This window comes from Mya arenaria, chromosome 3 (genome assembly GCF_026914265.1).
Source record: "Mya arenaria isolate MELC-2E11 chromosome 3, ASM2691426v1".
In the NCBI taxonomy this organism is placed as follows: Eukaryota; Metazoa; Mollusca; class Bivalvia; order Myida; family Myidae; genus Mya; species Mya arenaria.
In genome coordinates, this window is record NC_069124.1 from 90301495 (window position 1) to 90328136 (window position 26642).

Below are 26642 nucleotides of genomic sequence, written 5' to 3' on the forward strand. Positions count from 1 at the left end.
TCATGATATATTATTTCTACTTAACGTAGTGTAGGAAATCGCCTGATCTGGAAACAAGTTGGGTGGCGTTTCAGTGTTTATGGATCGGCTAACTTATTTTAATGTATTGCCTGTTCGAGAAACATAACGCATTTTTGCTAATTTGGAGTGGAAACTTGCTACCTTTCCTGAAACACTGAATATTTTTTTTTCACTGCCTGATTTGGTCTGCTTCCCGATTGCGTAATAAGTAATTCGAAAAAAATCTGGATATCTAAAATATAGTGAAATTTAAGAATAAATCTGAGCGGTAGGATTTAAGCTTTATGCTTCTGTTACACATCCTTATGCACTGGGCAATTTTATGGTAAAAACAACAACAGCATTTTTTCTTGATCGGGAAATCACAGTAGTGGACCACAACAACAACATTTGTTATCATGATGACCAATAGCATGTCTAAATAAATATTGTCCTTTTCTTTAAAAAAAAAATTCGGAGAAAGCGTTAAAAATAACCTCAAAGGTTTTCCTGTTAAAGTCAAATAGCTTTGTTTAAGAAAAGCGCGAATGCAAAATGGTTAAGACATTTTACCTGTAGCACGGCCACATCAACCAAATCTGTGTTCTTTACCAGCGTCCACAACATGCGTATTTAGCAGGAAGTGTGAACATGATTTGGGTTTAGCTGACTGATGTGTTCCGTTTTAAGAGTGTTATTTCGTTGGCATTTCAAACATTTTCTGAGCATATCTTGTGTGAGATCAATTAGAGGCTATTTGATCGGGATATATATACAATGTGCAGCAGTCATGATTTTCTATTTATTTTTGAAAATGATTTCGAATACGTGCTTGAGATAGATAAGGTGCACTTCTTTGATCATCTAGTTTATCTTGAAACGTATTACGACGCCGAATTTCACATCATATTTGAACAAATGAGGACAATTGTGCATTGTTATAGGATAGAAACAAAACATGACGTGTTTTACCACACAATGACAACACGCGTTTGTAACATAGTATTTCAGTCACGTAAAATGACGAAGAGTCAACAAAGCACAATTACAACGCTCACGGTGTTTACGTACATTTTGTAAGAATTCCAATCAAAGATAAAGAAAGAGAATCTAAAGACTTCTTCGACAACATGTGCTACACTATTTTATGTATAACCTTTGTTTTCTATCGACTTCTAATAAGTTAGTTCAAGTAACGCCTCACTGAATGCTTATGTAACTGAGCAGATCCGATTTATCTAGATTATCCAACACAAAGTTAATTGATTATCTCTTCATGGAGTTATTTCCCATCGAGGCGACATACGTTCGATCATAAAAATCACGCTTTCACCAATTTTCAGTAGACAAATTTGTGTTTTTATTGCAACGAGAATGTGAAATCATGAACACTTTTTGTCCGTTTTTGTATGACATTAACTGATTCTGGAAAGTATAACCAACGAAGATGCTGGTATGAGGTAAGTATTACAGGTGTCAACGCCGGTATGAGGTAAGTTTTACTGGTGTCAATGCTGGTGTGAGGTAAGTATTACAGTTGTCAATGCGGGTATTAGGTAAGTATTACAGGTGTCAATGCCGGTATGAGGTAAGTATTACAGGTGACAATGCTGGTATGAGGTAAGTATTACAGGTGTCAATGCCGGTATGAGGTAAGTATTACCGGTGTCAATGCCGGTAGTAAGTATTACAGGTGTCAATGCCGGTATGAGGTAAGTATTACAGTTGTCAATGCTGGTATGAGGTAAGTATTACAAGTGTCAATGCTGGTATGAGGCACGTTTTACCAACAACGTCAATGCAACCGTAAGTGCGGGGTAGGTAATGCCATCGTCAAAGCAAGTTTGAGGCAAGTCTTTCGTTAACACTGGTATGAGGAGAGTCTTATGAACGTATGTATGGTGCATATTCGTTGTGTTCGCTCCATTTCGTCTATAAAGAATGAAAAAAATGTTGAGAACGGAAATTTCAACAAAGTCCCAATCTTTGGAGTTCATGTAACAACCTAAGTAAATAGACTTGTGCATAATAATATAATAATAATAATTTTCCAGTATGTTTTGCTTATTGATGCAGATGAGTTTAGCGATCTAGAAGGCCTAGTTATAAACCATTGCGAAGGGTAAGATCTGGATGTTTTTATCGCACCTTGTAATTGTCAACAACTATTATTTCGTCATTGTATCACTGACTATACATTATATGTCACTGTGAGACCAATATATATCTTGATGAAAATATAATTATAAACAATAAAACGTGTGAAATAAGTAGATAAAATATAGCACATAAGTGCACTTGTGCGGTTTTCATTTACAGGAATAAAGCATTTATGACATTTTATCATGGGTATACATACAAAAAGCGAATATGTTTGTGAATACTTTTGTCCCAGTGTGAATTCCTCAGAATCCTTAGTTTAAAACATTTACTCATAACGATGTTTTAATATAAATCTTAGCTGTGTTTGTTGTCGAATGGGTGTCTCGTTCATTGCTTTGTTTTTATCATTCATTAACTCTTGTCCGTTGCTGTGTCTGTATCCGTATGTGTCTTTCGTTCATTGCCTGTGTATGTAGTATAGTGTGTAATTCGTTCATTTTCTGTGTTTGTAGTCTTGTGTGCCTCTCGTCCATTATTTGTGTTTGCAGTCCTGTCTGCCTGTTGTTCATTGCCATGTTTGTAGTTTATTGTGTATCTCGTTCATTGTCCGTGTTTGTAGTATTGTATGTCTTCCGTTCACTGTTTGTGTTTGTAGTCGTGTTTGTCTCTTGTCCATTGCCTGTGTTTGGAGTCGTGTTTGTCTCTCGTCCATTGCCTGTGTTTGGAGTCGTGTTTGTCTCTTGTTCATTGTCTGTGTTTGCAGTAATGAGTGTCTCTTGTTAACTATTAGTTTAAGGCGCGGCCCGAAAGACAATGAGATTGTCAGGAAAGTGAATACTTTTTGATAACACTATAAATGTGTGAAAAGCGACTTACGTAGAATACAGAAGCCCGTTTTTTAATCAGTGTTTCCTAAAACATAAACAAGGTATCTTTGTAGGCATACCAATCGTCCCTTTACAACAAATGCCGCTAAAAAAGAAATCGAACGTTATCATTCAATTTATTTGAAAACTAAATACCTTCAAGCATCATATACAGTAAGCATATGCTTTTGAATTTTTGTTTAATTTAGCAAATTTACAAACCTGTCATTGTAAATTTAATTGTGTTTTTTTTTCTATTGGAAATTGCAACCAGTATCTTCAATGAAAAAATACCCTGACAGTTCATTTAAATACATGTAAAATCACACTAAGTTTTTTTTTTAATAATTAACAAAAATACAAATATATAATTTGCCACATATACGATCTAGTTATGATGATGTCAAAATTATGCTCCATAGATACCTAAAACCGGTCAAATAGCGCGTTTCAGTTTATACGATTATCATAGAACAACTACGTAGCTGCGTGTTAAATTGTTCTTTGCAAGCCATAATTGATGAGGAGATTTTAGATGTGCTAAATCAATTACAAACGACTCCATCAAAAATGAAATCCGCGCTACAGCGTATCATAAATTCAAGAAAATCCTCTCCTGAGAAAACATATTCCGAAAGATGTCAGATATATCAATTGAAATGTATCCATTGTCGACAATAATTCAATTTGATTCCCAGCATTAAGCGAGGCCCAAAAATAGGATCTGTCTGGAGTAGTCGTATTACAGACAATTTTATTCAACAAGTTTGAAAAATATTTGAGTAAGCGAACTTTTGGTGCAATTGTGTATTTTTATGATGACGAGTGTCAGATTCTGTTATCATATGAGTTTGCCTTCAAAAAAAGAAACATACGTACCTGTTTCACCTGTGCTGCTTATGAGCCTAACACTACAAAAAATGCCGTGCATGGCAGAAATGTGGCACCGAAAATCTTTTAAAACAAATGATATATCAGATCAATTTAATTCCACGTTATAAGTCGAAACACACTGAGATGATATTTGTAAGAATCACAACATTAACAGTAAAGCATTCAAGTGATTTTTTTTAAATCGTGATAAATTCGTTTTCTACGTCAAAGTAACATTATGTAATGTTCATGTCACCATTTCTTCATAAATTCATTAAGTACTGAGCCTTAAAAATCATTACCAGCGACGCAGGAGGAACTATTACGTTTTCCTACTATCATTCGGATGTTAATTAAACTACTTCAAATAAACCTTAATCTTAAAATAATGACATATTAACATACAAATTGCTTGAATGTTACCAATTAAGCAACTGTTTATTTCCAATTAAAATGTTTACGAATATGCGGAGTAATATATTCCCTGGCCAATAGAAATAGCTAAGAGTCATTACACATGTGAACTATAAAAAAGGCGTATTGGTTGTATTTTATCGTAAACAAGCTTAAGCATGTGATTAAAGTGATTAAGCTGTGATTTGTAATAAAGTCTTGAGTGTTTGCATACAGGTATGTAAATTGGTATTATATTCAGGGTTATATTTACGTTTGTCATGTCCCGTCATGTCGCGAGTGTTGGTCATTATGTGGCATCACAACAGTTGAAAACATCTGAAACAAGAGGCGTTCATACCTTTAAATTAGTAATGAAACATGTTTCCCTAACCTAATATTTATATATGGCTCACAACATTCTGGGAGTAAACTAACTATGGGTCCGTATTTAGCAACAGTCAATCACCCGCTACGGAGGAAATCACTGACAATTTACAATCATAGTGTATAGCCCTTTCTCCAGCGATAATTGACCTAATATTAAAACTGAATAAGGTAACATTGTATATACATGTTAATTCAAATTGTAGAATAGCAAACAACACTCTACTCTTTAAATTAGTGAAATGATCATTGCATAGTTGAAACAATGTGCATTGGCTATATATATTACAGTACAGTGTGTTGATAACACAAATCTGGAATCAGAAATTGTGCATCCTGTCTATATATGCGATATTACAGTTGTGACTGAGGAATAAATGGTACAGAAAATAAATCTTACTGTTTTCTGATGTGTCTTTTATAGAATAATACATGGTTGACCATAGCATTTTGTTATTTGCCTCAGTGGAAGGAATAATGGTCCATCGTCATTCCGATTATTAAAAACTCATTAATGGCTTGTTGAGAAATTATTTTACCCTTTTTATACTCAACACTACCATATCATAAGTGCAAGCAACTATAAGAATATTCACCACTGCTGTATTCACGATATGGATATCGTTACAGAGAAATAATGTTACAGAGGTATGTTTTTCTTTAAATATATCTGATTATTTCCTCAGTGATAATAGTTTAGAAACGTTGTCGTTTCTCTACGTGTTTGCTGCATGCGTATTTATACTGGTTTGGTATATATGTATATATGTCCTAAAAGTCAAAAAGACAAAGAAAGAAATTTACGGAGGAATAAGACAAAAACTCGGACAAAGTAAAATAAATGTTTTATGCATCAACCATACAAAACATCCAAGGTCTGCTGACAATTTAATGTGTATTCCCAGCTTAGTGTCAGTGCATATGTGTTTATGCCCAAAGAATACATCAAAGGTGTTTTCTCTAATGCAGAGGACCTGAAAAACATCTTTATGGTAGGAATAACCGTAGCAAATTAATGACTGCTATTAAAACTGCTAAAGCAAGGATTCTTTCTCATGGCCACGAACACACTGAGCAGTTCATTTTGCAATGTGTTTTCCATCAAGTATTAGTATTGACTGTGCCAACGCTTTTATGCAAACAGCACCCAGAATGTTTAAGTGTTTCAACGTGTATGCAAGTGTGATCAAAATATGGCAGTAACAGAACCATATGCGTTAAAGATTGTACCGTACATTGTTTTATGTGCGTGACAACCTTCCAATACGTCTTTAGTCAAGGGAAATTACTATATAATTATTTACTTCCTGGAGGGAGACAGTGCATCTTCTCAACCCAAGGGAACAATGTCAACTGAGGCTTTAGCAGAGGTCGATGGAGATTGCCGAGGGTTGACGAGATGCACTGTCCCCCTCAAGGCCAATCAATCTTTGTTCAAAGAGCTCAAATTACACACTATGTATTGTGTAAAAATAAATGGGTTGATGTTTAATTAACATTGTTGCCTCATCGTTGATAGATTTAATCCAATAAGTGTAAAAATTAAAACAATTCAAACGATAAGGATCATCACATTTGAACAATACTGAAGAAAATGCAAGGCACATTTATCTCCCCTCAATATGTGAACTCTAATATGGCGTTTTTGTCGTGATAGCAATATACTTAACTGGGATACAAGATAAAAGTTACCTCGGTTTCAACTACATTACTAAGTAAATACGAACCAGTTGTTTTAACTTTTATTCTAAGGGATATAAAACTATGTTTCCATTACTTGGGAAAACCTTTTTACTTAATTAGTACATGCAATGATGAACTATAATCAAAGCGTTTAAAGCGTTGAATGGCTTTCGGCCTGCAACATGTTTTGAGTATAGTCATGTTATTGTAAAACATATGTATTAACATAAACATCTAAAGATAGTATATGCTCGCTAATAATTTCCTTCGCAAAAACCTTTATGTTTAATGTTGATTCTCAATAAGATCATGAAGTATAAGTCACTTGAAATGTCGAATACGTCAAATAGTTACTTATAAGGTATGGAGTATTACTCAAAATCATATAAAACCTTATCTGGAGCTTTTGTTTCATAAACAATGCACTGACACGGATACAGCATTAAGGGATTTTTAGTCAAATCTACTCTACACTTCAAACTTGACTTGAGGCGTATTTAATTTACTTACAGGGTATGCAGGCTTAACAAAATTCATTGGACATATTAATTAGGTTTATATTTAAGACTTCTTTTTACAACGCCAAATACCTCTGGGTCGAATCACCCACATACTATTTCTTCCCTGTATGCTTTATGTACATGTATCTTAATAATGCCCTCATCATATGTCACTCGTGGACGAAATGAACAGATCTATATCAGTTTTGTTTTTAAATATGCATATGCATTATGCTACATGCTCAAGATATTGGACTGAAATAACTGAGACAAACTTAGAAATATTCACATACTTTCCGTTTATTTCGGCAATACATGACTATGACAAAAATTGTAGCAGGTCGATAGCTTGTCAACGCTTTACGCGGTTTGATTTGAATTGTAAAAGTGTATAATATTTATTTTTGTAGCTTTTTGCATATATATTGATATTTATTTAGTAAATGGTTAAAAGGTTGTTAGTATGTACTTACACTTGTAAGAGAATGGTTTTATGCGACAAAAATTTTACAAACACAATTAAAAACTAACAATCTCAATAAAAATGTCAAGTAATAGCCGATTTAGGCAATTTAAAACGAAGAAATTATACTTATGAAAAAACTGATTGTAGGTTAAAACGAAGTATGATAATTTCATTTAAAACATTATGGTTTGATATCTTACGCCTAATTTATTTATAGCATCATAATACGATCCACATTTTTCCGTCTTTTAACGACTTCTCAGAGTTTTTTTTCCGGGGAATAAACCTCTCTGAATGCGATGACCCACATTCTATTCATAACTACATTGTACATGTAGATATGATCGGTCCCCGGCCGAAGCAAAATCTAAACACAGGTATACAATACATGTATTTATTGGATTCAGTACGTGTTCATTTTGCAACTATTTGCGGATTATGCTTTTCTATATGGCTTTCTGTAACTCGCCGATATCAACATATATAACAACTGCGTTATATTACAAAAAACGCAGCGTTTCCAAACCATATTAACCGCATAACAGCCTAAAAACACATTTCTTAAATAAGTTGATATCTAGTTTTAAACGAACATAAAGGTGTCAATTACAACAGGTGGCGCTTAATATTGAAACGTGAGTCATGTTCGCTGGGGCCAAGCACTTAAACCACTGATTTTCACAGACGCATCCAGACAAACATTGACCCCTGGTTCAAATTATGACATGAATTTTGAGTTTTCTTCTTTAAAGTCATTGTTTTTACTCAGACTGAATGCGATGCCCAGTCATCAAGCGGAAAACCGAGGTAGGGAACTGTTTAAATTTTCTGCCAGGTACTTTGAAAGACTCAAACAATAACTCTTCCTCGTAATGTTCTCATAAGAGGCAACGTTGCTTCATTTTGGCGGAATTTCGATTAAGGTCTTGTTATTTTAGCTTTTCTCGAAAAAAAAAAGATAAGTATTACAACAGGTAGTGTAATTTATGCATAAGTTATAGATGCTTTATTATTCTTCTCTTGGTTTTGTTTAATGTGAAGTATAGTCGACTTCCCGCTCTCTTACTAAAATTGTGTCGATTGGCTGCAGAATTATAGATATTGGTGTAAACAATCAATTTCATAGCTGCAGACAAGATCAGGTGTGGGTTTTTAGTGCAGATTTTATATCCTGAGTAAACATCGAGGTTGCCTTAACAAATGCGTACTGATGAATTCCTTTTTTAAGATTTTAAGATATATTATTAAGGCATCTTTTTTAATTTCTATACATTCTTACCAATGCATACCATATACCAAAATGACACTCAAATCCTTTCAATCAACCTCTCAATCAGCATTTAAAAGTCCTAAACTATCGCTTTTTTATTGAAATGTCATGAATATTTATGTAAAATATATAATCTGTATTGTAAATGTGGGTTCATTTCTAGTATTGTTATGTTCCGCATGCACATACAACTTACAGATTAGCCAAGAGCGCCGCGGACTGATCGCCAAACGCTCGTCTATTGTTGTGTTAGTTTATGTGAAAAAAAAAAAAAAAAAACAATATTGGAAGTCAGAGTTATGGGCCTTGATATACAAGTGTGTTTTGGTTCTTCGAAAATTGACGAGCTAAAACTGTATATTATTTCTTTAATTATTGTTCAGAAAATATATCTATGCACGAAAGGTGTTTATATTATTTCTTCAATTATTTATAATGTATCAGTTCTTACTTCTAGATTCATACAACTGTAGTACAGTTTTTGTAACAAAATGTCCAGGTTATTTAAAATCAAGTAGTTTACCATGTTCTGTCCTTTTTAAGTATGACAAATGCCATGAGGCTTTATGGGAACTTTATCATAACATGCTTTAAAGGTTATAACTTATACATACAAAAATAAAGTATGCTTGTATTTATAATTTTAGTTCGATTAAGTTGAAATGGCAATGAAAATTTTATAAAAACTAGGCCTTTACTTTTTCTTAGTTAACAAAAAGAAATATTACAATCTTGTGGAGTATGATAAATAACCTAGTTTTATATGTTTGGTTTCAAGTCTTTGTTGCCAATACTTATTTCTTAGATGCATGAAAAAAAATATATCATAGGAAGTATTTGTTCGAAGAGGAAGACAGTTATAGTCAGAGAGTTTTATACTAAAACTCATTTTCGAATCGGAGGATGGAAATGGAGTTAAAAAAGAAGTAATTACAGTCCTAGATACTGACACCTTTGGTTTATAGGGTTAGCCTAAAATGCATAAAAATCCGTATAAATCACGATTTATTGTTAATTCCATTTCTTGTTCTACTAAATTAAGTTTCAATTTTACTAACATCCTGCTTAACTGCTATAAAGTTTCATGTGAAAAAATAATGTAGTAAAGTTTATGAGAATTCTGGAATTAATCTCTTTTGGTCTATTCATAATTCTTTAGATTTAGTTCATGATTTTGAAAATAGACGGTATAAGGTCTAATTGCTTAATACTTTTCAACGCTCTGTACATCTATTCCACAATCTTTAGTAACAAACAAATTGACTCCGCTTATCGAAAAAACATTTGCGAGGGAGAAAACTACTTACGTGGCAGTTAATGTTAAAAAAGCTTTTTTTCACTAATGATCGCTCAGATAAATATATCTATTGAACATGCACAGATGTCATTGAAGTTTTAAACTTTGTACTTAATAATTCTTTTCTAAAATTCGTTAAATGTTTATATAAGCAAACAATTGGAATTCCAATGGGTGCCAATTATGCACCTTTACTTGCAGACCTCTTTTTGCTATGAAAGTGAATATATGTTGAAAATATCTAAATCTGGAGATCTGGCTCTTGTTGATAAATTTAATAGCACTTTTAGATATATTGATGATATTCCAAGTTTAGATAATCCTGTGTTTACAGATAATATTCATTCGATATACCTTTCAAAATTGCAACTTAATAAATCTTATACATCCGTTTTAAAAACATCCTATTTAGATCTGCAACTGGAAGTAAAGGAAGATATATTGAGTATCAATCTTTATGATAAACGAGATGATTTTAATTTTAAAATAATTAATTACCCTTCTTTAGATGGAGATGTTCCTAGTTCACCACCAAATGGTGTTTTTATTGCACAGTTGATAATATTTGCTAGAATATGTACAGATGTAAAAAAAAATACAGCTATCGCAGTAAACTTATGACGGAAAAACCTCTGAAACAAGGTTTCAGATTTTATAAATTAAGGAAAACTTTCTCAAAAATTGTTAATAGTCATTATAATCTCGTATCAAAGTCAATAGTAGTCTTAAACCACTGATTGCTAATAGTATTGCTTATCCCGATTTTTATGGTGATGTTTTAATGAAAATTCGTAATTAAATTTTTTCCAGCAGGTAGTTGAATGAATTACTTGGATTTTATTTAAACCGTGGATATAAATGCAATATTTTGAAAAGCACTTGCCTTCTAGTTTTTGAAGATGAATACCTGAAACAAAATATAGGTTGAATATAGTATCCTTACATAACTAAGCTTTCAGTCCTTTGATTTTATGAAGATTTTGCTAATTCATCTTTAAAACTTTTTTTTTGGCGAACACGTTTTTTGCTGACTCGGAGTGTTTTGGCATATGACTTCATTTTCTTCAAATATTTTAGATTTTCAAATCATTTGGAAGGAAAGATTAGCTAATACATGTCGCTTTTATTTTTAATAATGGTTTCTTTATTTGTTACCAGTTTTAGTACATTGATGCTTTTTATTATGAAACTCTATGCTCACACAGTTTTAAACCTTTTATTTTATAAGGCAGACTGTGTTTGATGTTGATAGTTTCAAACAATGACTGCATCGTATCTTTGAAAAGTTTTTGCATTAGGTGCTCTGAATTGTATTCCTTCGTCTGCAGATAGAGTTGGGATCTCTAATCATAGAAGTACTTGGGGTTTACCTATAAGTTAAATATTATTTGTTTTATTGTTTCCTGTTTCCTTAAGTTAATGCATACTTTGATAAGATTTACCTTTTGCGTTTTATCTTTATTAAGGATTGTTGGGATAAGAGTGAGGTTTGTGCAAATAAACTGGTTTAAACCCCCAGTAAATTTACATTTTACTGACTGTTCCAAGGCGGTACCTAACAATCATTGATAAACATACCTTGCTTTTTATATATAGTATGTATGCACTGTGCTGTTTGTGGAGTTTTGTGCTGTTCTTCCATGTTTCTTGTTTGTGATTTTATGTTCTATGTCTCTGGCGTTTACCCAGTGCCATTAAATCGGGTTTATGTTTAAACTTTTTGCTACTAAGCTTGTTTCTGTAGCTTTACGCATAAATATTACAGATCAAAAAACAAAAACTTATGTTCATTATTTTCTTCACTAACATGTTATATAAAAACTAAAAAAACACCGTTTTTGATAAGCATAAAAACACTAGCATTTGATTCCATGCATGTTATACCATACATTAAAATATCATTGTGGTATATAAAGATGAATAAACGAAGGAATATTATCAATACTCTTAAGAACTAAAAGCGTTATGTCACTACTGAGGTGCGTTTGAGTTTAAACACTGTTTATTCTCGGCACACGCCGTTTGCAAAAACAGCCTCTGCGGAATTCAATTCGCAATTGCAAAGATTATCAAGCAATCACATTTCTCAAAGTTTATTTGTTTAATTAATAGATTCTAGAGCAGCCATCCATCTAATCAAAAGCCTCATCTTTGTATAATTTCACATAGAACACGCAATAGACAAGAATATCAAGATAGTAGTTGTAGGAATCATGTTGATTTAATTTTATCAGAACTGTTATTGAGACGTTATAAAGGTAGTTTCAAGTATATAAACTATTCATATTTACTATTAAGACAAATTAATCCATTTCACAAATACGCTTGACCTTTATTATTAGATTTAAGAACTCTTTTCATGGGGTTGAACGGTCATTAATTTAGTAAAAAAACAAAATTACTAACCACAGATAGTGAGTGTTATAAGTTATAAGGATAATTGTTTGTTTCAATGTCAGATATGCAGAATAACTGCTAGTTTTAATGAGATATCGATAATATTTCATCGAGTGCGAACTAAAATCTATATTTACAGATGAAAATATCAACTTTCGGCATTCACGAAAGGAAATATGATCAATATCTCATTGAGACAAACAATTACTTTGTTTATGATATACTAAAATCTCATTTAAAATAACATAAATGCGTATTTAATCTGAAAAGTGGGCCGCCAAAATGATTTGCCAACGCAAAGTCCTTTCGCAGATGACGTAATAATTTGAATGATAATTTCAAATATTTATCATTAATAATTTCTATAAACAAGTGTAAATACGTATCCATCAAAGCCACACAGTGGTCGTACATAGAACTAGACGTAATACAGTTCGTTAGAAAGCGTTTATTCGTAGCAGTACTTTGAGTATATGCCTGTTTTAATTCAATCCATGTTTAAATGCACTGTTCGTGGTGATAACCAGTAAAACTGAACTTAGCTTTTACACGACATTTCCCAGAATGTTAATTACGGAAATGCGGTCTAAAATCAATCGCTTTAATGATTAAGTGCACTTTTGAATATATAAATACAAATAATAATGTTGAATTATAGTATCATCATATATCTGCACAGGGTTTCCGCTCTTATTTGAATGACTCGGTGATTATCAGTTTTGCGACCAGGGCCGATTATCGTTGTGCCTGCCTGCGGAACGTTTGCAAGTGAATTCAATTTTCGCTTATAAATCGGTGACCGGCAGAATCATGTTCAAGCAGAAAAAGAGGGAGGAACACCACAATTCATTTTACATAGCTACAGATGCTGCATAATTGCTCTTTAAGATCGATTTTCATTTCAGAAAGAGATCATGAAAATGGATATATTACTGATTGTCATACTATGTGTACAGAATAAATCTAAAACGTCATTATGAACGCGTGAAACTGATCATATTACCTTTATTGTACTTAAGAAATCTTGCTAAAGGAATAACACACACACACAAACACATTTTTTAAATAAAATAACATTATTTTGTAATCACAAGTCTGCTCAATCAATCTTAAAGCATATAACTATGAATCCCCCCAAAAAACACAAGAATCCGTATTTAAAACGAAAAAATACGTAAGCAAACAATTCAATACCAGAACTCCAATACCAGAATGTAACCACACTTAAAACACAATTCTACCAACCAAAATGTGTTGTTTTTTTAAATAAATCTAAAAGGCCATCAACCTAAAATAGATATATATTCCTATACCCCCCCCCCCCCTCTCAATTTGTTTGATAATTTAGTGCAAAAACATCAGGAAGAAAAGACGTGTTTGCCTCAAAATACGTAAGAATGACTATTTTAAAACAGAAGACCTATCTAAATGAGGGCTGTACTATCTTTTGAGAACCTTTTGAGTCGGAAATTTACTTTTAATCTGCTGGTGCCTAAAATGCAAAGAAGAGGGTAAATCACTAAATTTGAAAAAATATCAATATATCGTGTCGAGAAGAGGGAATGATGGGAAAAATTTGGCGTGTGTGTGGTTAAATAACACCGTATTTTTTACTTTCACTGCCACTTGAGCGCACAGTTAAGTGTTTTTTTCCAAAAGCGGTCTTAATACTAAAGGCTCTCTTTTTAATACCATAGCAACACACACTCTGCCTATTCGTGTGGATCTCTAACGACTATTGTCCCACACATGACAGTGCGTGTTTACCACGTGATTTATTACATCATAAATGCTACTTCGGAAGACAATATTTTCATTCTAATCAAGACTTTAAAAAAACAAAAATAACTTCACTATTTCTTCACCATTTTGTATGAAACATAGCACTGTCTATGCCGCTTACAGAGCCCCACATTCTGTCCTCTACTAGAGTTTGATTGAGAGTTAAGTTCTTTAAAACACTTTGACAAACCTTTGCACAAAACGGCCGCCTAACGGAGCACTGTTAAAGTATTATTTTCGGTTTGTCGAAGTGTTTGATGAAACTTATCACCCAATCAAAGTCTGGTAATGAAACGAAGGAGGGGCTATTTAAGAAGCATTGAATGCCATTTGTTTCATTTAAAATGGTGAAGAATGTTCGGTATGTTTGAAAAGTATCGTTTACGAAAAATACTTTGATTGATTTATAATGGTTAGTTTTCATAGAGGTTAATGGAGATTTTTTTGAAACACAATGTGCCAATGCCTATAACGTATAACAAGTACAAACCACTTTTACGCTTACTCTAACGCACGCACTCATGCACGCACGCGCACGGAAGCCCGCACAGACATACACACGCACAAAACCAATATCAATAAAACATGATAATATTTACTTACCTTGCCAGTTTAATTCTACATCACAAACACATTTAGTCGAAATAGTTTGTTGTGTCTACCTTAGAGTTTCACCCAAAATAAAGCATTGAGTGTCAACAACATTTACTTTAAATGTATTAATGGTTAACGCCTGTGTTCAGGAGATTAATGTCATGAATAATAGATGTGCTTTTAACGATCCCATTAATTTTGTATACATATTTTTATTACGTTTTGTAAAGTTGTAAAAGGAAGAACTTACTACTAAGATTTTCAACAAACACGTCAGTTTACTATATTATACATCATATGGGAATGTTTTAATTCTGAGGTTGTTGAGTTAATCATTCAATGCCAATTCAATTAAGCTCAGTTGAACAACTATTAATTGTATATATATGACCAGGGTCAGGACCTTAATACAATCTACTCAAACTGGCGGTGTTAAGCAAAATACTTTTATTATTGCCATGGGATAAGAGTGTGAAATCTAAGCAAGATTGAGTTATATCATTCAAATAACATAATAGAAAAATATATTTAAAGGCATAAGGCCGAAAGCTCGGCAGACACTTACCGAGACCGTGTCACAAGACAACAGACATACACCGTCACATAACAGACACAGCTCACATAAATGTCAAAATATAGTTATAAACAATCAATGACCTCTTTTTGTCCAACTGAATACTCTTTACATATAGGATTTTCTCTTGCTATTTTCCCTTTCTAACTAATGGAAATTGTTATGTTGGCTTTCTGCTTTAAGACGCAGTTGAAGGAGCTTTCGGAAAACATTTAATAATGTGTCTAGAAGGCATGAGAGTTAACTAATCAATGGAGTATGCTTTGTATCAATCAACGACTCTATTGTTACACTGAGAACACCCTTAATAAAAAGCTTGGCATGAACAAGTTAATGCTTTGCAATATCATGGGACGTTGTGTAATTAATTTGATTGATTTACTTTTATTGATTATCACTTTGATGTAATGCGAAGATGTTATTTTCCACTTAGAAGTATTTGTAGCTCGTAATATTTTCCAACCAAAGGTTTTCGAAGGGCCAGCAAGTGTGTATTTGTTATCGGTGTGAATTAAAAAGTGACTAAGACATTAAAATAATTAACGGTTTGTGTTTTAATCTTGCTTTAAGGTATCCTATATACGCAAAAATGTGAATGTTGGATGGCTGGTGAACCCATACTATTTTGGTATTATTTGATGGGATTTCATGAGGAGATTTGATAAAGATATTTCCATGCGTGTGTGGTCTGCTTTTGGTGTTTGTACGTTTGTGTCTCTCGTTCAGTATCGTTTGGACCGCCTTTACATTGCGCCTCAAAACATGCTTTATATATATAAATTTTAGATATGTTTGTTAACTCATTCAACTGTATTACTGTTTCTGTAACATTTATTCCAGTTTATTTAAAATTAAGCATTTTTCTAGATTCAGTCCTTTTTAAGTATAATCAATGTCTTGTCTAGTTTTTAGTATATAAACTATTTATTTCAGGTTTTAGACAAATTAAGGATTTCAACGATTTAGCAAAATATGCATGAGCTTTATAATTAGATTTAAGAAAGCTTTTTATGGGGTTGAACGTTCATTTAATAAGTAAAGAACAAAACTTAATAACCAAAGATTCTTAATGGAAACTTTAAGGATACTAGTTTGTTTCTGTGTAAGATTTGCACAATAACTGTTAGATTTAATGAGATATCGATTATATTTAAGTGAGCACTTTAAGGTATATTTTCAGATAGCCACACGTAAAAGTATCACCTCTCGGCATTCACGAAATGAAATATGGTCGATATTTTATTGAGACAAACAACATTTATGCCTGTTTTAATTAATGTCACGTTTTAATGCACTGTTCGTGGTCATAACCAATGAAACTGCACTAAGCTCTTACACGACATTTCCCAGAATGTTCATTCCGGAAGTGCGGTTTTAAATCAGTCGCTTGACTGATTAATTACACTTTAGAATATATAAACACAAATAAGATGTTGAATTCTAATATAATCACACATGCGTACAGAGTTTCCGCTATTATTTGAATGACTCGGCGATTAAAAGCTTTGCGGCCAGACCGATTGTCGATAATCGTTTTGCCTGTCTGCGGAACGTTCGCAGGTGAATTCAATTTTCGCCTTTAAATTGCTAATTCATGTTTAAGCAAAAAGGGTTAAATATTTAAAGGGAGGGACACAACAATTCATTTTAAATGTCTATAAATGCTGTTGAATTTCGCTCTTTAAGATCGAATTTCATTTCATAATTTAGTGATCATGAAAATAGATATTTCTGTATAAACTGTTATACTGTTTGTATACAATAAAATCTAAATTTATTATGAACGCGTGAAACTGATAACATTACCTGTTTTGAACGTAAACATTCTTTCAAAAGGAACAACACACACAAACACACTTTCTTTAAGAAAATCACATTATTTTGTAATCACAAGTCTGCTCAATCAATCTTATAGCATATAACTAAGAATCCAAAGAAAAAAAATCGGTACTTAAAACCAAAAACGATCTAGGCAAACAATTCAAAATAAACCAGGACTCCAATATCAGAATATAAACACAATTAAAACACAATACTACCAAACCAGATACATAATTAAAAAAAATCAACATAAATAAAAATTAAAATCTGATGTACAGTTACTAGATATAACATTACTTGAAATATCAAGCAACTAGATTCATTGGACAGCGTCTTGATTTCATCCTATACACCCCCCACGCCAATATATTTGATAATTTAGTGCAGAAAAGCGTACGAATAACTAATTTAAAACAGACCTCCTGCCTAAATGAAAGCTGTACTATCTTTTGACAACATTTAAATAACTTAAATTTAGTTTAAATCCACTTTTACCTTTAATGCAAAGAAGAGGGTAAATCACTAAATTTTAAATGCCAATATATTGTGTCGAACAGAGGGAATGCGGCGTTTATTTAATACAATAGAAACACAAAATCTGCCTATTCGTGTTGAATTGTGGAAGGAAAACTGACGAGCATTGTCCTAAACATGAGAATGGACAAAGCTCTACAAACACATTGTTGCAATATGCAAAATGACCGGAAAACATATAAAAGCTGCCCTTAGATAAGTTGAGGCTAACGTTTGCTAACGTTGTTTTATATCCCTTATCTATTGTAGCGGGGAACCAAATCGCAACCGCTAGCCAAACAAATCTTTCCGGAACTCAGATAACCAGGTAATGGTGCTTAATGAGCGTAACTGCTCTTCAAAACCATAACAACTACAGAACCGACATTCTAGAAATGGATGACAACATAACCCCTTTTTAATATGACGTCAACAAATCAAAGCTAAAAATCCTTTCAGGAAATGGCATAATGCAGTTGCTTTAAATAATGAAACAAGATATGAATGAAACTGATTTAAATATCAAGATCAATCAATAAATGAATAAAGTTATGTTAGAAATGGCGGCGACTAAACATAACGTTGTTTTCAAATCAGTTTTGCTCGTTACACAAGTATCAACGTTTTCGTTTTGGAAGCAAACAAACAAGACCAACGACCGAATGTAACTCAATACGTTAAACGCTGGCTGTTGATAAAGTGGGTTCAGCGTTATGGATACCCACATAAATAGTCAACGTCTCTTCTTATGTTACCATGCTTTATATGTACAATCGTTATATTTGAAAAGTATCGTTTACGATAAAGACTTTGATTGATTTGTAATGTTTTGTTTTCGCTAATGGAGAAATGTCATTTGGAGCACAATCTGCAGATGCTTTAAACGTACACCGAGTACAGACCACTCTTACTCGTTGAGTATTTTTTTTATCAAAATACTGTTGAGTATATGTGCATCTATTGTGGGTGAAAACATAACAATATAATCATGTTGTGGTTTGTCTTTTATTTTAACTTATTTACAATATCATTTGATATTTTGAAAAACCCTCGTAAATCTAGACGCATGTTTTGGTCAATAATACTCATGATCACGTATAATGCTTAAGGTAAGCAAATGATTAAGTTAATGAGTTGAAAAATGCACGCACGAACACATGCACACACGCACGCACGCACGCACGCACGCACGCAACTACGCACGCACTGAAACGGACGCCCGCCCTCACATACGCACGCAGAGAAACAGTATCAATGAAACAAAAATAACATTTACTTACCTTGCAAATTTAATTCCACATCACAAACACATTTAGTCGAAATAATATTTAATATTTACCGTTGAGTTTCACCCGCAATACTAACTTTGAATTTCAACAGCATTAACTTTAAATGTCTTAATAATTAACGCCTGTGTTGAGAAGATTAATGTCATGAATAATAGATGTGCTTTAAACGATCCCATGAACAGAACATATATTTTCATTATGATTTGTAGAGTTGTAAAAGAAAGAACTTACTACTAAGATTTTCAACAAACCCGTCAGATAACTTTAAAATCGAATATGGGAATGTTTTAATTTTAAGGTTGTTAATAAAATCACACAAGTTGACGGTGTTCAGCAATATACTTTTATTATTGCCATGGTATAAGAGTAAGAAATCTAAACAAAATTGAGTTATATCATCGAAATAACATAATAGAAATTAACTTATTTATAGACATAAGGCTGAAATCTCGGCAGACACTTACCGAGACCGTGTCACGTGATAACAGACATACACCGCGACATAAGAGACACAGCTCACATAAATGTCTAAATATTGTTATAGCTAAGCAATGACCTCTTTTGGTTGAACTGAATACCCTGTATATGTAGGGTTTTCTCTTGCTATTTCCCCTTTCCAACGAATGGAACATGCTATGTTGACTTTCTTCCTTAAAAAACACAGTTGCCTGTGCTTACAGAACACATTAATTAAGGTCTCTACAAGGCATATAAGGTACCTAATCAATGGAGTTTGCTTTGTATGAATCAACGACTGCTTTGTTACACTGAGAACACCCTTAATAAAGAGCTTGGCATGAACAATGTATTTTTCGCAATATCATGTAATTAATTTGATTGACTTGCTTTTATTGATTAACACTTTGATGTAATGTGAACATGCTATTTACCACTTGGCAAAGATTTGTAGCCCGTAATATTATCAATTTGTATGTGAAAAACTACAGAAACAAGGTAACAAGCTAAAAGTTTAAACATAAACCCCATTTAATGGCACAGGGTAAATGGAACGGTCAGTAAAATGTAAACTTACTGGTGGTTTAAACCAGATAGTGTGCACAACCTCACACTTATCCCAAAAATCCCGATTAAAGAAACAAACTTAAAAGGAAACCATCATAAAGTTTGCATTAACTTGAGGAACATTCATAATAAAGCAAATAAAACTAAACTAATCGGTGAACCCCAAGTACTTCAATGATTAGGGATCCCAACTCTTTCTGCAAACGAAGGAATATAATTCATAGATACGATGCTGTTATTGTTTTAAACTATGAACATCACACACAGTTTGTCTTAGCAAACAAAAGGTTTAAAACTGTTTGATTATAAGAGTTTCATAAAAAAAAATCATCATTATACTAAAACTGGGAACAATCAAAGAAAACACTATTAAAAATAAAAACACGACATATATTTGCTAAAACTTTCTTCCAGTGATTACCTTAGTAAAGTTTTAAAAGACAGAGACGCCACACGCTGGAACATTCTTAGCAAGACAAAAACAATTTTAAAGATATAAAAAATCTGCAAAATTTCCATGAAATCAAAGCACTGAAAGTTATGTAAGGTCGTCATATTCAACCTTATATTTTGAAAGACGAATTCATTATCAAAAACTAGAAGGCAAGTACTCATCAAAGTATTGCCGCTATATCAAAGGTTTAAATAAAATCTAAGCCATTCATTGAGTCTATCTGTACAAGAAGCTGCTGAAAACATTTTAATTTTACCAATTTTCTTTAAAGCATCACCATAAAAATCGGGTTGAGCAATACTTTAAGCAATAAGCGATTTAAGACTACTATTGTACTTTGATCTAATATTTTGAGAACGTTTTCCTTAATTTATGATTTCTGAAACCCTGTTTTAAAAGTTTTTCCGTCATACGTTTACTGCGAGAGCTGAAATTTTTGACATCTGTACATATACTAGCGCATCGTATCAACTTTGCGATAAAAACACAATATGATGGTGAACTAGGAACATCTCCATCTAAAGAAGGGTAACTAAATATTATGAAATTAAAATAATCACGTTAATCATAAAGATTGATATTCAATTTATCTTCCCTTACTTAGAGTTTCAGATCAAAAAAGGATGCTTTTAAATTGGATGTATTACATTTACTTAGTTGCAATTGTGAAGGGTATATAATAATAATATGCGTAATAATAATGAAAATGTTTGATGCCGAGGGACCCCATATTATTTTGGTATCATTTAAAAGGATTTCATGCGGAGACTTGATAAAGCTTTTTTGGCGCGTGTGTGGTGTGCTTGGGGTATTGGTACGTTTGTGTCTCTCGTTCAGGGTCGCTTGGACCGCCTTTATATTGTGCCTCAATACATGCTTAATATTTGACATTTTCACCACTGGGGGTGTCCGTGTTGTATTGATGGAATATAGAAAACTATGCAGGAAAATAATACAAACAATTTGCTTTCGTCGTAAAACAATTACAAAAGAGATACTAAATAAAACGGGTAAAACAATAACTTTTTCTATAATTTGGAATATGTGATCAGATAGTATGACAAAGTGCTACATTATTTACTTGACATAAAAAACAAGTACATCTGTGAGGTCCAAGCATGACAAATGATATGTGCAGACGAGCGTAAAGTAATAACATGATGTTAACACATAAATCACTTTAGGCATAAACATTTACTCATTCATTGCTAATGAGTACAAATCTGTTTTTAAAAAGTATAAAGGTCATTGTAAAGATTTACAAGAGCTTTGTATCTTGGAAGCAAATGTTTAATAAAAGATTGTTTATATTTTACACATAAAGATCACAAACTAGCCAAGAGCGCCGCGGAGTGAACCCGACCACTCGTCTTTTATTGTGTTGTTGTTGCTTTTTCAGTTGAAGCCAATAATAAAGCTATGGGCCTTGCTAGAGAAATAAACGAGCTATATAAGAACTATATAGTAATTCAGTAATTATTGCAACTGTATTCAACTGTAATACAGTTTCTGTAACATTTTTTTAGTTTATTTAAAATTAAGCACTTGTCCAGATTCAGTCCTTTATTAAATACATGTATAATCAATGCCTTAGACTTTATGGTACCCTTTTCATAATATGCGGTAAAAGGTCACAACATGATACATACAAAAATAAAATATTCTTGTATTTACAAATTCAGTTTGATGTAGTTGACATGGCTAAAAGAAAGACTAAAAATATGCCTGTATTTTTTCTTACTTGTTACCAATACTCATGTCACAGATACATGACAAAATATAGATCTTATGAAGTATTTGTTCGAAGAGGGAGATAGTCATAGTCTCTTTCTGGATAAGAACAAAAAGGCTGAAACAAACACAATTCAAACATGTCCCTTTAATTAACAATTCGACTTTTCCATGACTGAGAGTTATAACATAAGACTCATTTTGCAATCGGAGGAGTGAATTAAAGTAAAACAAGAAATACATAGTCTTATTTACTGACATGTAAAATAAAGATTTAAAAAATCAACATAATTTCGATATGCATGAAACTACGAGCATTTGATTCCAGGAAATATATGAAGTGTAACCATTCATTCAAATAGCATTGTGCTATTTTAAGATGAATAAACAAATGGATAGTATCAATAATTTCAAGTACAAAAGGGGTTATGCCGCTATTGAGGTGCGTTCGAGTTTAAACACTGTTTATTCTCGGCACACGCCCTTTGAAAAAACCGCCTCTGCGGAATACAAATCGCAATTGGAAAGATTATCAAGCAAACACATTTCCCAATGTTTATTTGTTTTAATTAATAAATTCCAGAACATCTATCCATCTATTCAAAAGCCTCATCTTTGTATAAGTTCAAATTAAACACGCAATAGACAAGATGATGAAGATCGTAGGTGTGGGAATCATGTTGATTTAATGTAACCAGACCTGTTATTGACATGTTTTCAGGTAGGTTACAGTATGTTTTTTTCGAAATACCATTTTCATCTTTAAATTAAGTATTTGATCGATTCCACATGTACTCATGATCTTTGAAATTAGAATTGAGAAAGCTTTTAACGGGGTTGTAAAATCATTTATCAAGTAAAGAACAAAACTTATTCACCAAAGATATTTGCTTGATGTTATAAACAGCAGACTAAAAGGATAGTGTGTGTTCAGTGTAAGATATGCAGAATTATTGCAAGTTTAATGAGTTATCGATTATATTTCATCGAGGGAGCATCAACATGTATATTTTCAGATAGCCACTCGTGAAAATAGCAACTTTCGGCAACTCACAAAATGAAATTTAATCGATATTCCATTGAAAAAAAACAACAACTATACTGTATTACAGACGTGATGCAGGTCGTTAGAAAAGGCTTCAGTCGTTACAGTACATTGAGTGAGTAAATGCTTGTTTTAATTAATGCCATGTTTTAATGCACTGTTCGTGGTCATAACCAATAAAACTGCACTAAGCTTTTACACGACATTTCCCAGAATGTATACGGAAGGGCGGTCTTAAATCAATCGCTTTAATGGTTAAGTGTATTTTTGAATGTATAAATCATATACTAAAGATGTTGACTTCTTGTTTAGTAACAACTTTGTTCAGGGTTTGCGCTATTATTTGAATGAATCGAAGATTATCAATTTTGCTGCCAGGGCCGAATGCGATTATCGTTGTGTCTGCCTGCGGAACGTTTGCAAGTGAATTTATTATCGCTTTTAAAATGGTGACAGGCGAAATCATGTTCAAACAGAATCATTATTAAAATATAAGGTAGGTACACCACGTTTTCCTTAACATACCTACAGTTGCTACTGAATTTCGTTTTAATCGAAATACATATCATAAAGTCATCACAAAAATACATATATTTTATGAATGACGCAGTATTAATTCTTTGTCCAGAATATTGACTGCAGAACTCCGCTGGCAATCCCAAAAGGTAAAAACACAAGTGCAGCTCTACTAAACAAGATGCATATTTTAAAAATCTAAAAGCTCTTCAACCTAGAATAGCATCTGATATACAATTACGCGATATTCCATTACTGGAAATATCATGGAGCTAGATTCATTGTACAACTTCGGGATTTGATCCTTTTTCCATTACCATTACTCGATATACTATGACGCGATATATCAGGCAACTAGATTCATTGTAAAGTTTCTGGATTTGATCCTAAAACTGGAAGATAATACCTTTTCGCCTCAAATTACGTAAGGAAGACTAATTTAAAAAGGTTGTACTATATTTTGACAACAGTGTAATGCCTTAGATGAACTTATAATATACTTATACTCTGAATATATGAAAAGGCTTAATCGCTCAAACTAAAATGCCAATATATTGCGTCGAACAAAAGTAATGATAGGTGTAATTTGGTAAGATAAGACCCTATATTTTTTCATTCTATACACGTTTTAACTTTCAATGTACATGAGCTTTTCGTTAAGTGTGTTTCTTAAAGCGTATTAATATATATCATTTGGATACACTAGCAACACACATTCTGTTTATTTGTGTCGACCTGTGAACACTGACGAGTATTGTCCCACGTCCCAAACACATGAGAAAGGATAAAGAATTACAAACGCATAATTTCAGTTTGCAAAATGACGCGAGCAACATATAATCGCTGCCCTGAGTTAAGTTAGGGCTAACGTTATCTAGCCTTATCAAACTGTTTGTTTTATATTCCCTATGTATTGTAGCAAATACATTTCGGGGGGGGACGCTAGCTAAAGAAACCTTTACTGAACTCAGATCAGCAGGTATTATGCTTCATGAACGCAACTTCTGAAATTCAAATTCATGGAAACTACAGTACCAACTTTATAGAAATTATGACATAACCCCTTCTCAATATGGCGTCTACGAATCGTAGCTAGCAATCCTTTCAGGAAGTGGCATAATGCAGTTACTTTCAACGAATGAAAAAAGAAATGAATGAAAATGATTTTAAAAATCAAGATCAATCAATACATGAATAAAGTTATGTTGTAAATGGTGGCGACTAAATATAGCGTTGTTTTTCAGTTTTTCTCGTAACACAAGTATCAAATTTTCGTTTTGCAAGCAAACCACAAGACAAACGACCGTATGTCATTCAATACGTTAAATGTATGACAACTACAATGCAGTCGCTTTAAATGAATGAAACAAGGTAGGAATAAAACTGATTTAAATATCAAGATCAATCAATACATGAATAAAGTTATGTTAGAAATTGTGGCGATTGTACCTAACGTTCAGCTTTTCTCGTATCACAAGTATCAGATTTTCGTGTTGGAAGCCAACAACAAGAACAACGACCGAATGTAACTAAATATTTTAAACGCTGTTAATAAAGTGGGTTCAGCGTTATGGATACTTCCATAAATAGTGTAAATTACCATGGTTTATATGTACAATCGTTATGTTTGAAAACTATCGTTTACGATAAATACGTTGATTGATTTATAATGTTAAGTTTTTGTAGAAGTTAATGGAGAAATGCCATTTGGAACACAATGTGCCAAGGCCTTAAACGGATACCTCGTACAGACCACAAAATCACGAAAATGCCTAATCTCAGACTCATCTAATTTTAATACATATAGGCATAGTATGATTCAAAATCTTGCATGTTTTTATCCGTTCTTTTTTAATGGAATGTGTTGATAAATAGGTGTAAATTTTCCAAAGAAAAAATGAATTAAGGGCAAAAAATACCTCAGCAATTGTTAAAAATAATGATTTGTACTCAAAAACTGTTTTGGCTATTGATTTTCTTCAATTGGAATCTTGACCGATGGTTTAAATCAACATATTCTATGATACAATGCGCTCTTATAATAGTCTAAAAACATACATAAGTTTTAATAACTTTTCATGTATTATGGTAAAATGCGATAAGATTGAGATTTGACTTAAGTAATATTGGGGTCAGACCACTCTTAATTACTCGTTGATGGTTTTTAAAAGTACTGTTGAGTTTATTTAAATCTATTGTCGGTGAAAACAAAACGATATAATGATGTTGTGGTTTTTATGTTATTTACCATATAACATTATATTTTAAAATATCCTCGTAAATCTAGACGCATGTTTTGGTTAATAATTATCATGATCTTGTTTAATGCTAAGTGTACACAAATGATGAAAATAATGTGTTGAAAAAATGCAAGAACGAATGCACACAAACATACGCACGCACGCACGAACACTCGCGCACTCACACGGAAGCCCGCACACACATACGCACGAACAAAACCAAAATGAGTAAAATATGACAACATTAACTTACCTTGTAAATTTAATTCTACATCACATACACATTTAGTCGAAATAATATTTTATATCTACCGTAGAGCTTCACCCGAAACACAGCTTTGAATTTCAACAGCATTAACTTTAAATGTCTTGATAATTAACGCCTTTGTTAAGAAGATTAATGTCATGAATAATGGATGTGCTTTTAACGATCCAATTAATTGTATACATATTTTCATTACGTTTTGTGCAGTTGTAAAAGAAAGAACCTACTACTAAGATTTTCAACAAACATGTCAGTAAACAATTAAACCAATTATGGAAATGTTTTATTTCGGGATTGTTGAGTCAATCATTCAATGCCAGTTCAATTTAGTTCAGTTGAAGAAGTGCAAACACGACCAGGGTCAATATCTAATTTAAATCACTTAAACTGAAGATGTTCTTTTATTATTGACATGGGGTCTTGGATAAGAGTATGAAATGTAAAAACAAGCAAATTTAGGTAATATTATTGAAATAATATAATAGAAACTAGCTTCTTTCAAGGCATAAGGCTGAAAGCTAGACAGACACTTAACGAGACAGTGTCACATGACAACAGAT

At 32.6% G+C, this 26642-nt stretch overlaps 1 protein-coding gene across 12 annotated transcripts in view; it reads right to left on the reverse strand.

The window, feature by feature from the left end:
• The window catches only part of LOC128228352 (uncharacterized), a 107212-nt gene extending 81065 nt beyond the window's left edge, over positions 1-26147 (reverse strand). For 2 of the 12 annotated variants that reach the window (XM_052939629.1, XM_052939627.1), the window contains exons 1-2: positions 14621-14695; positions 4510-4574 (exon numbers count right to left, since the gene is read on the reverse strand). The gene's annotated coding sequence lies outside the window, so the exon portion shown is untranslated. Of the gene's footprint in view, positions 1-2979; positions 2998-4509; positions 4575-14620; positions 14722-26070 lie in introns of those variants that run through there. The other 10 variants (XM_052939631.1, XM_052939630.1, XM_052939619.1 and 7 more) reach the window with 9 other exon arrangements.
• Between the last annotated feature and the right edge of the window lie 495 nt (positions 26148-26642).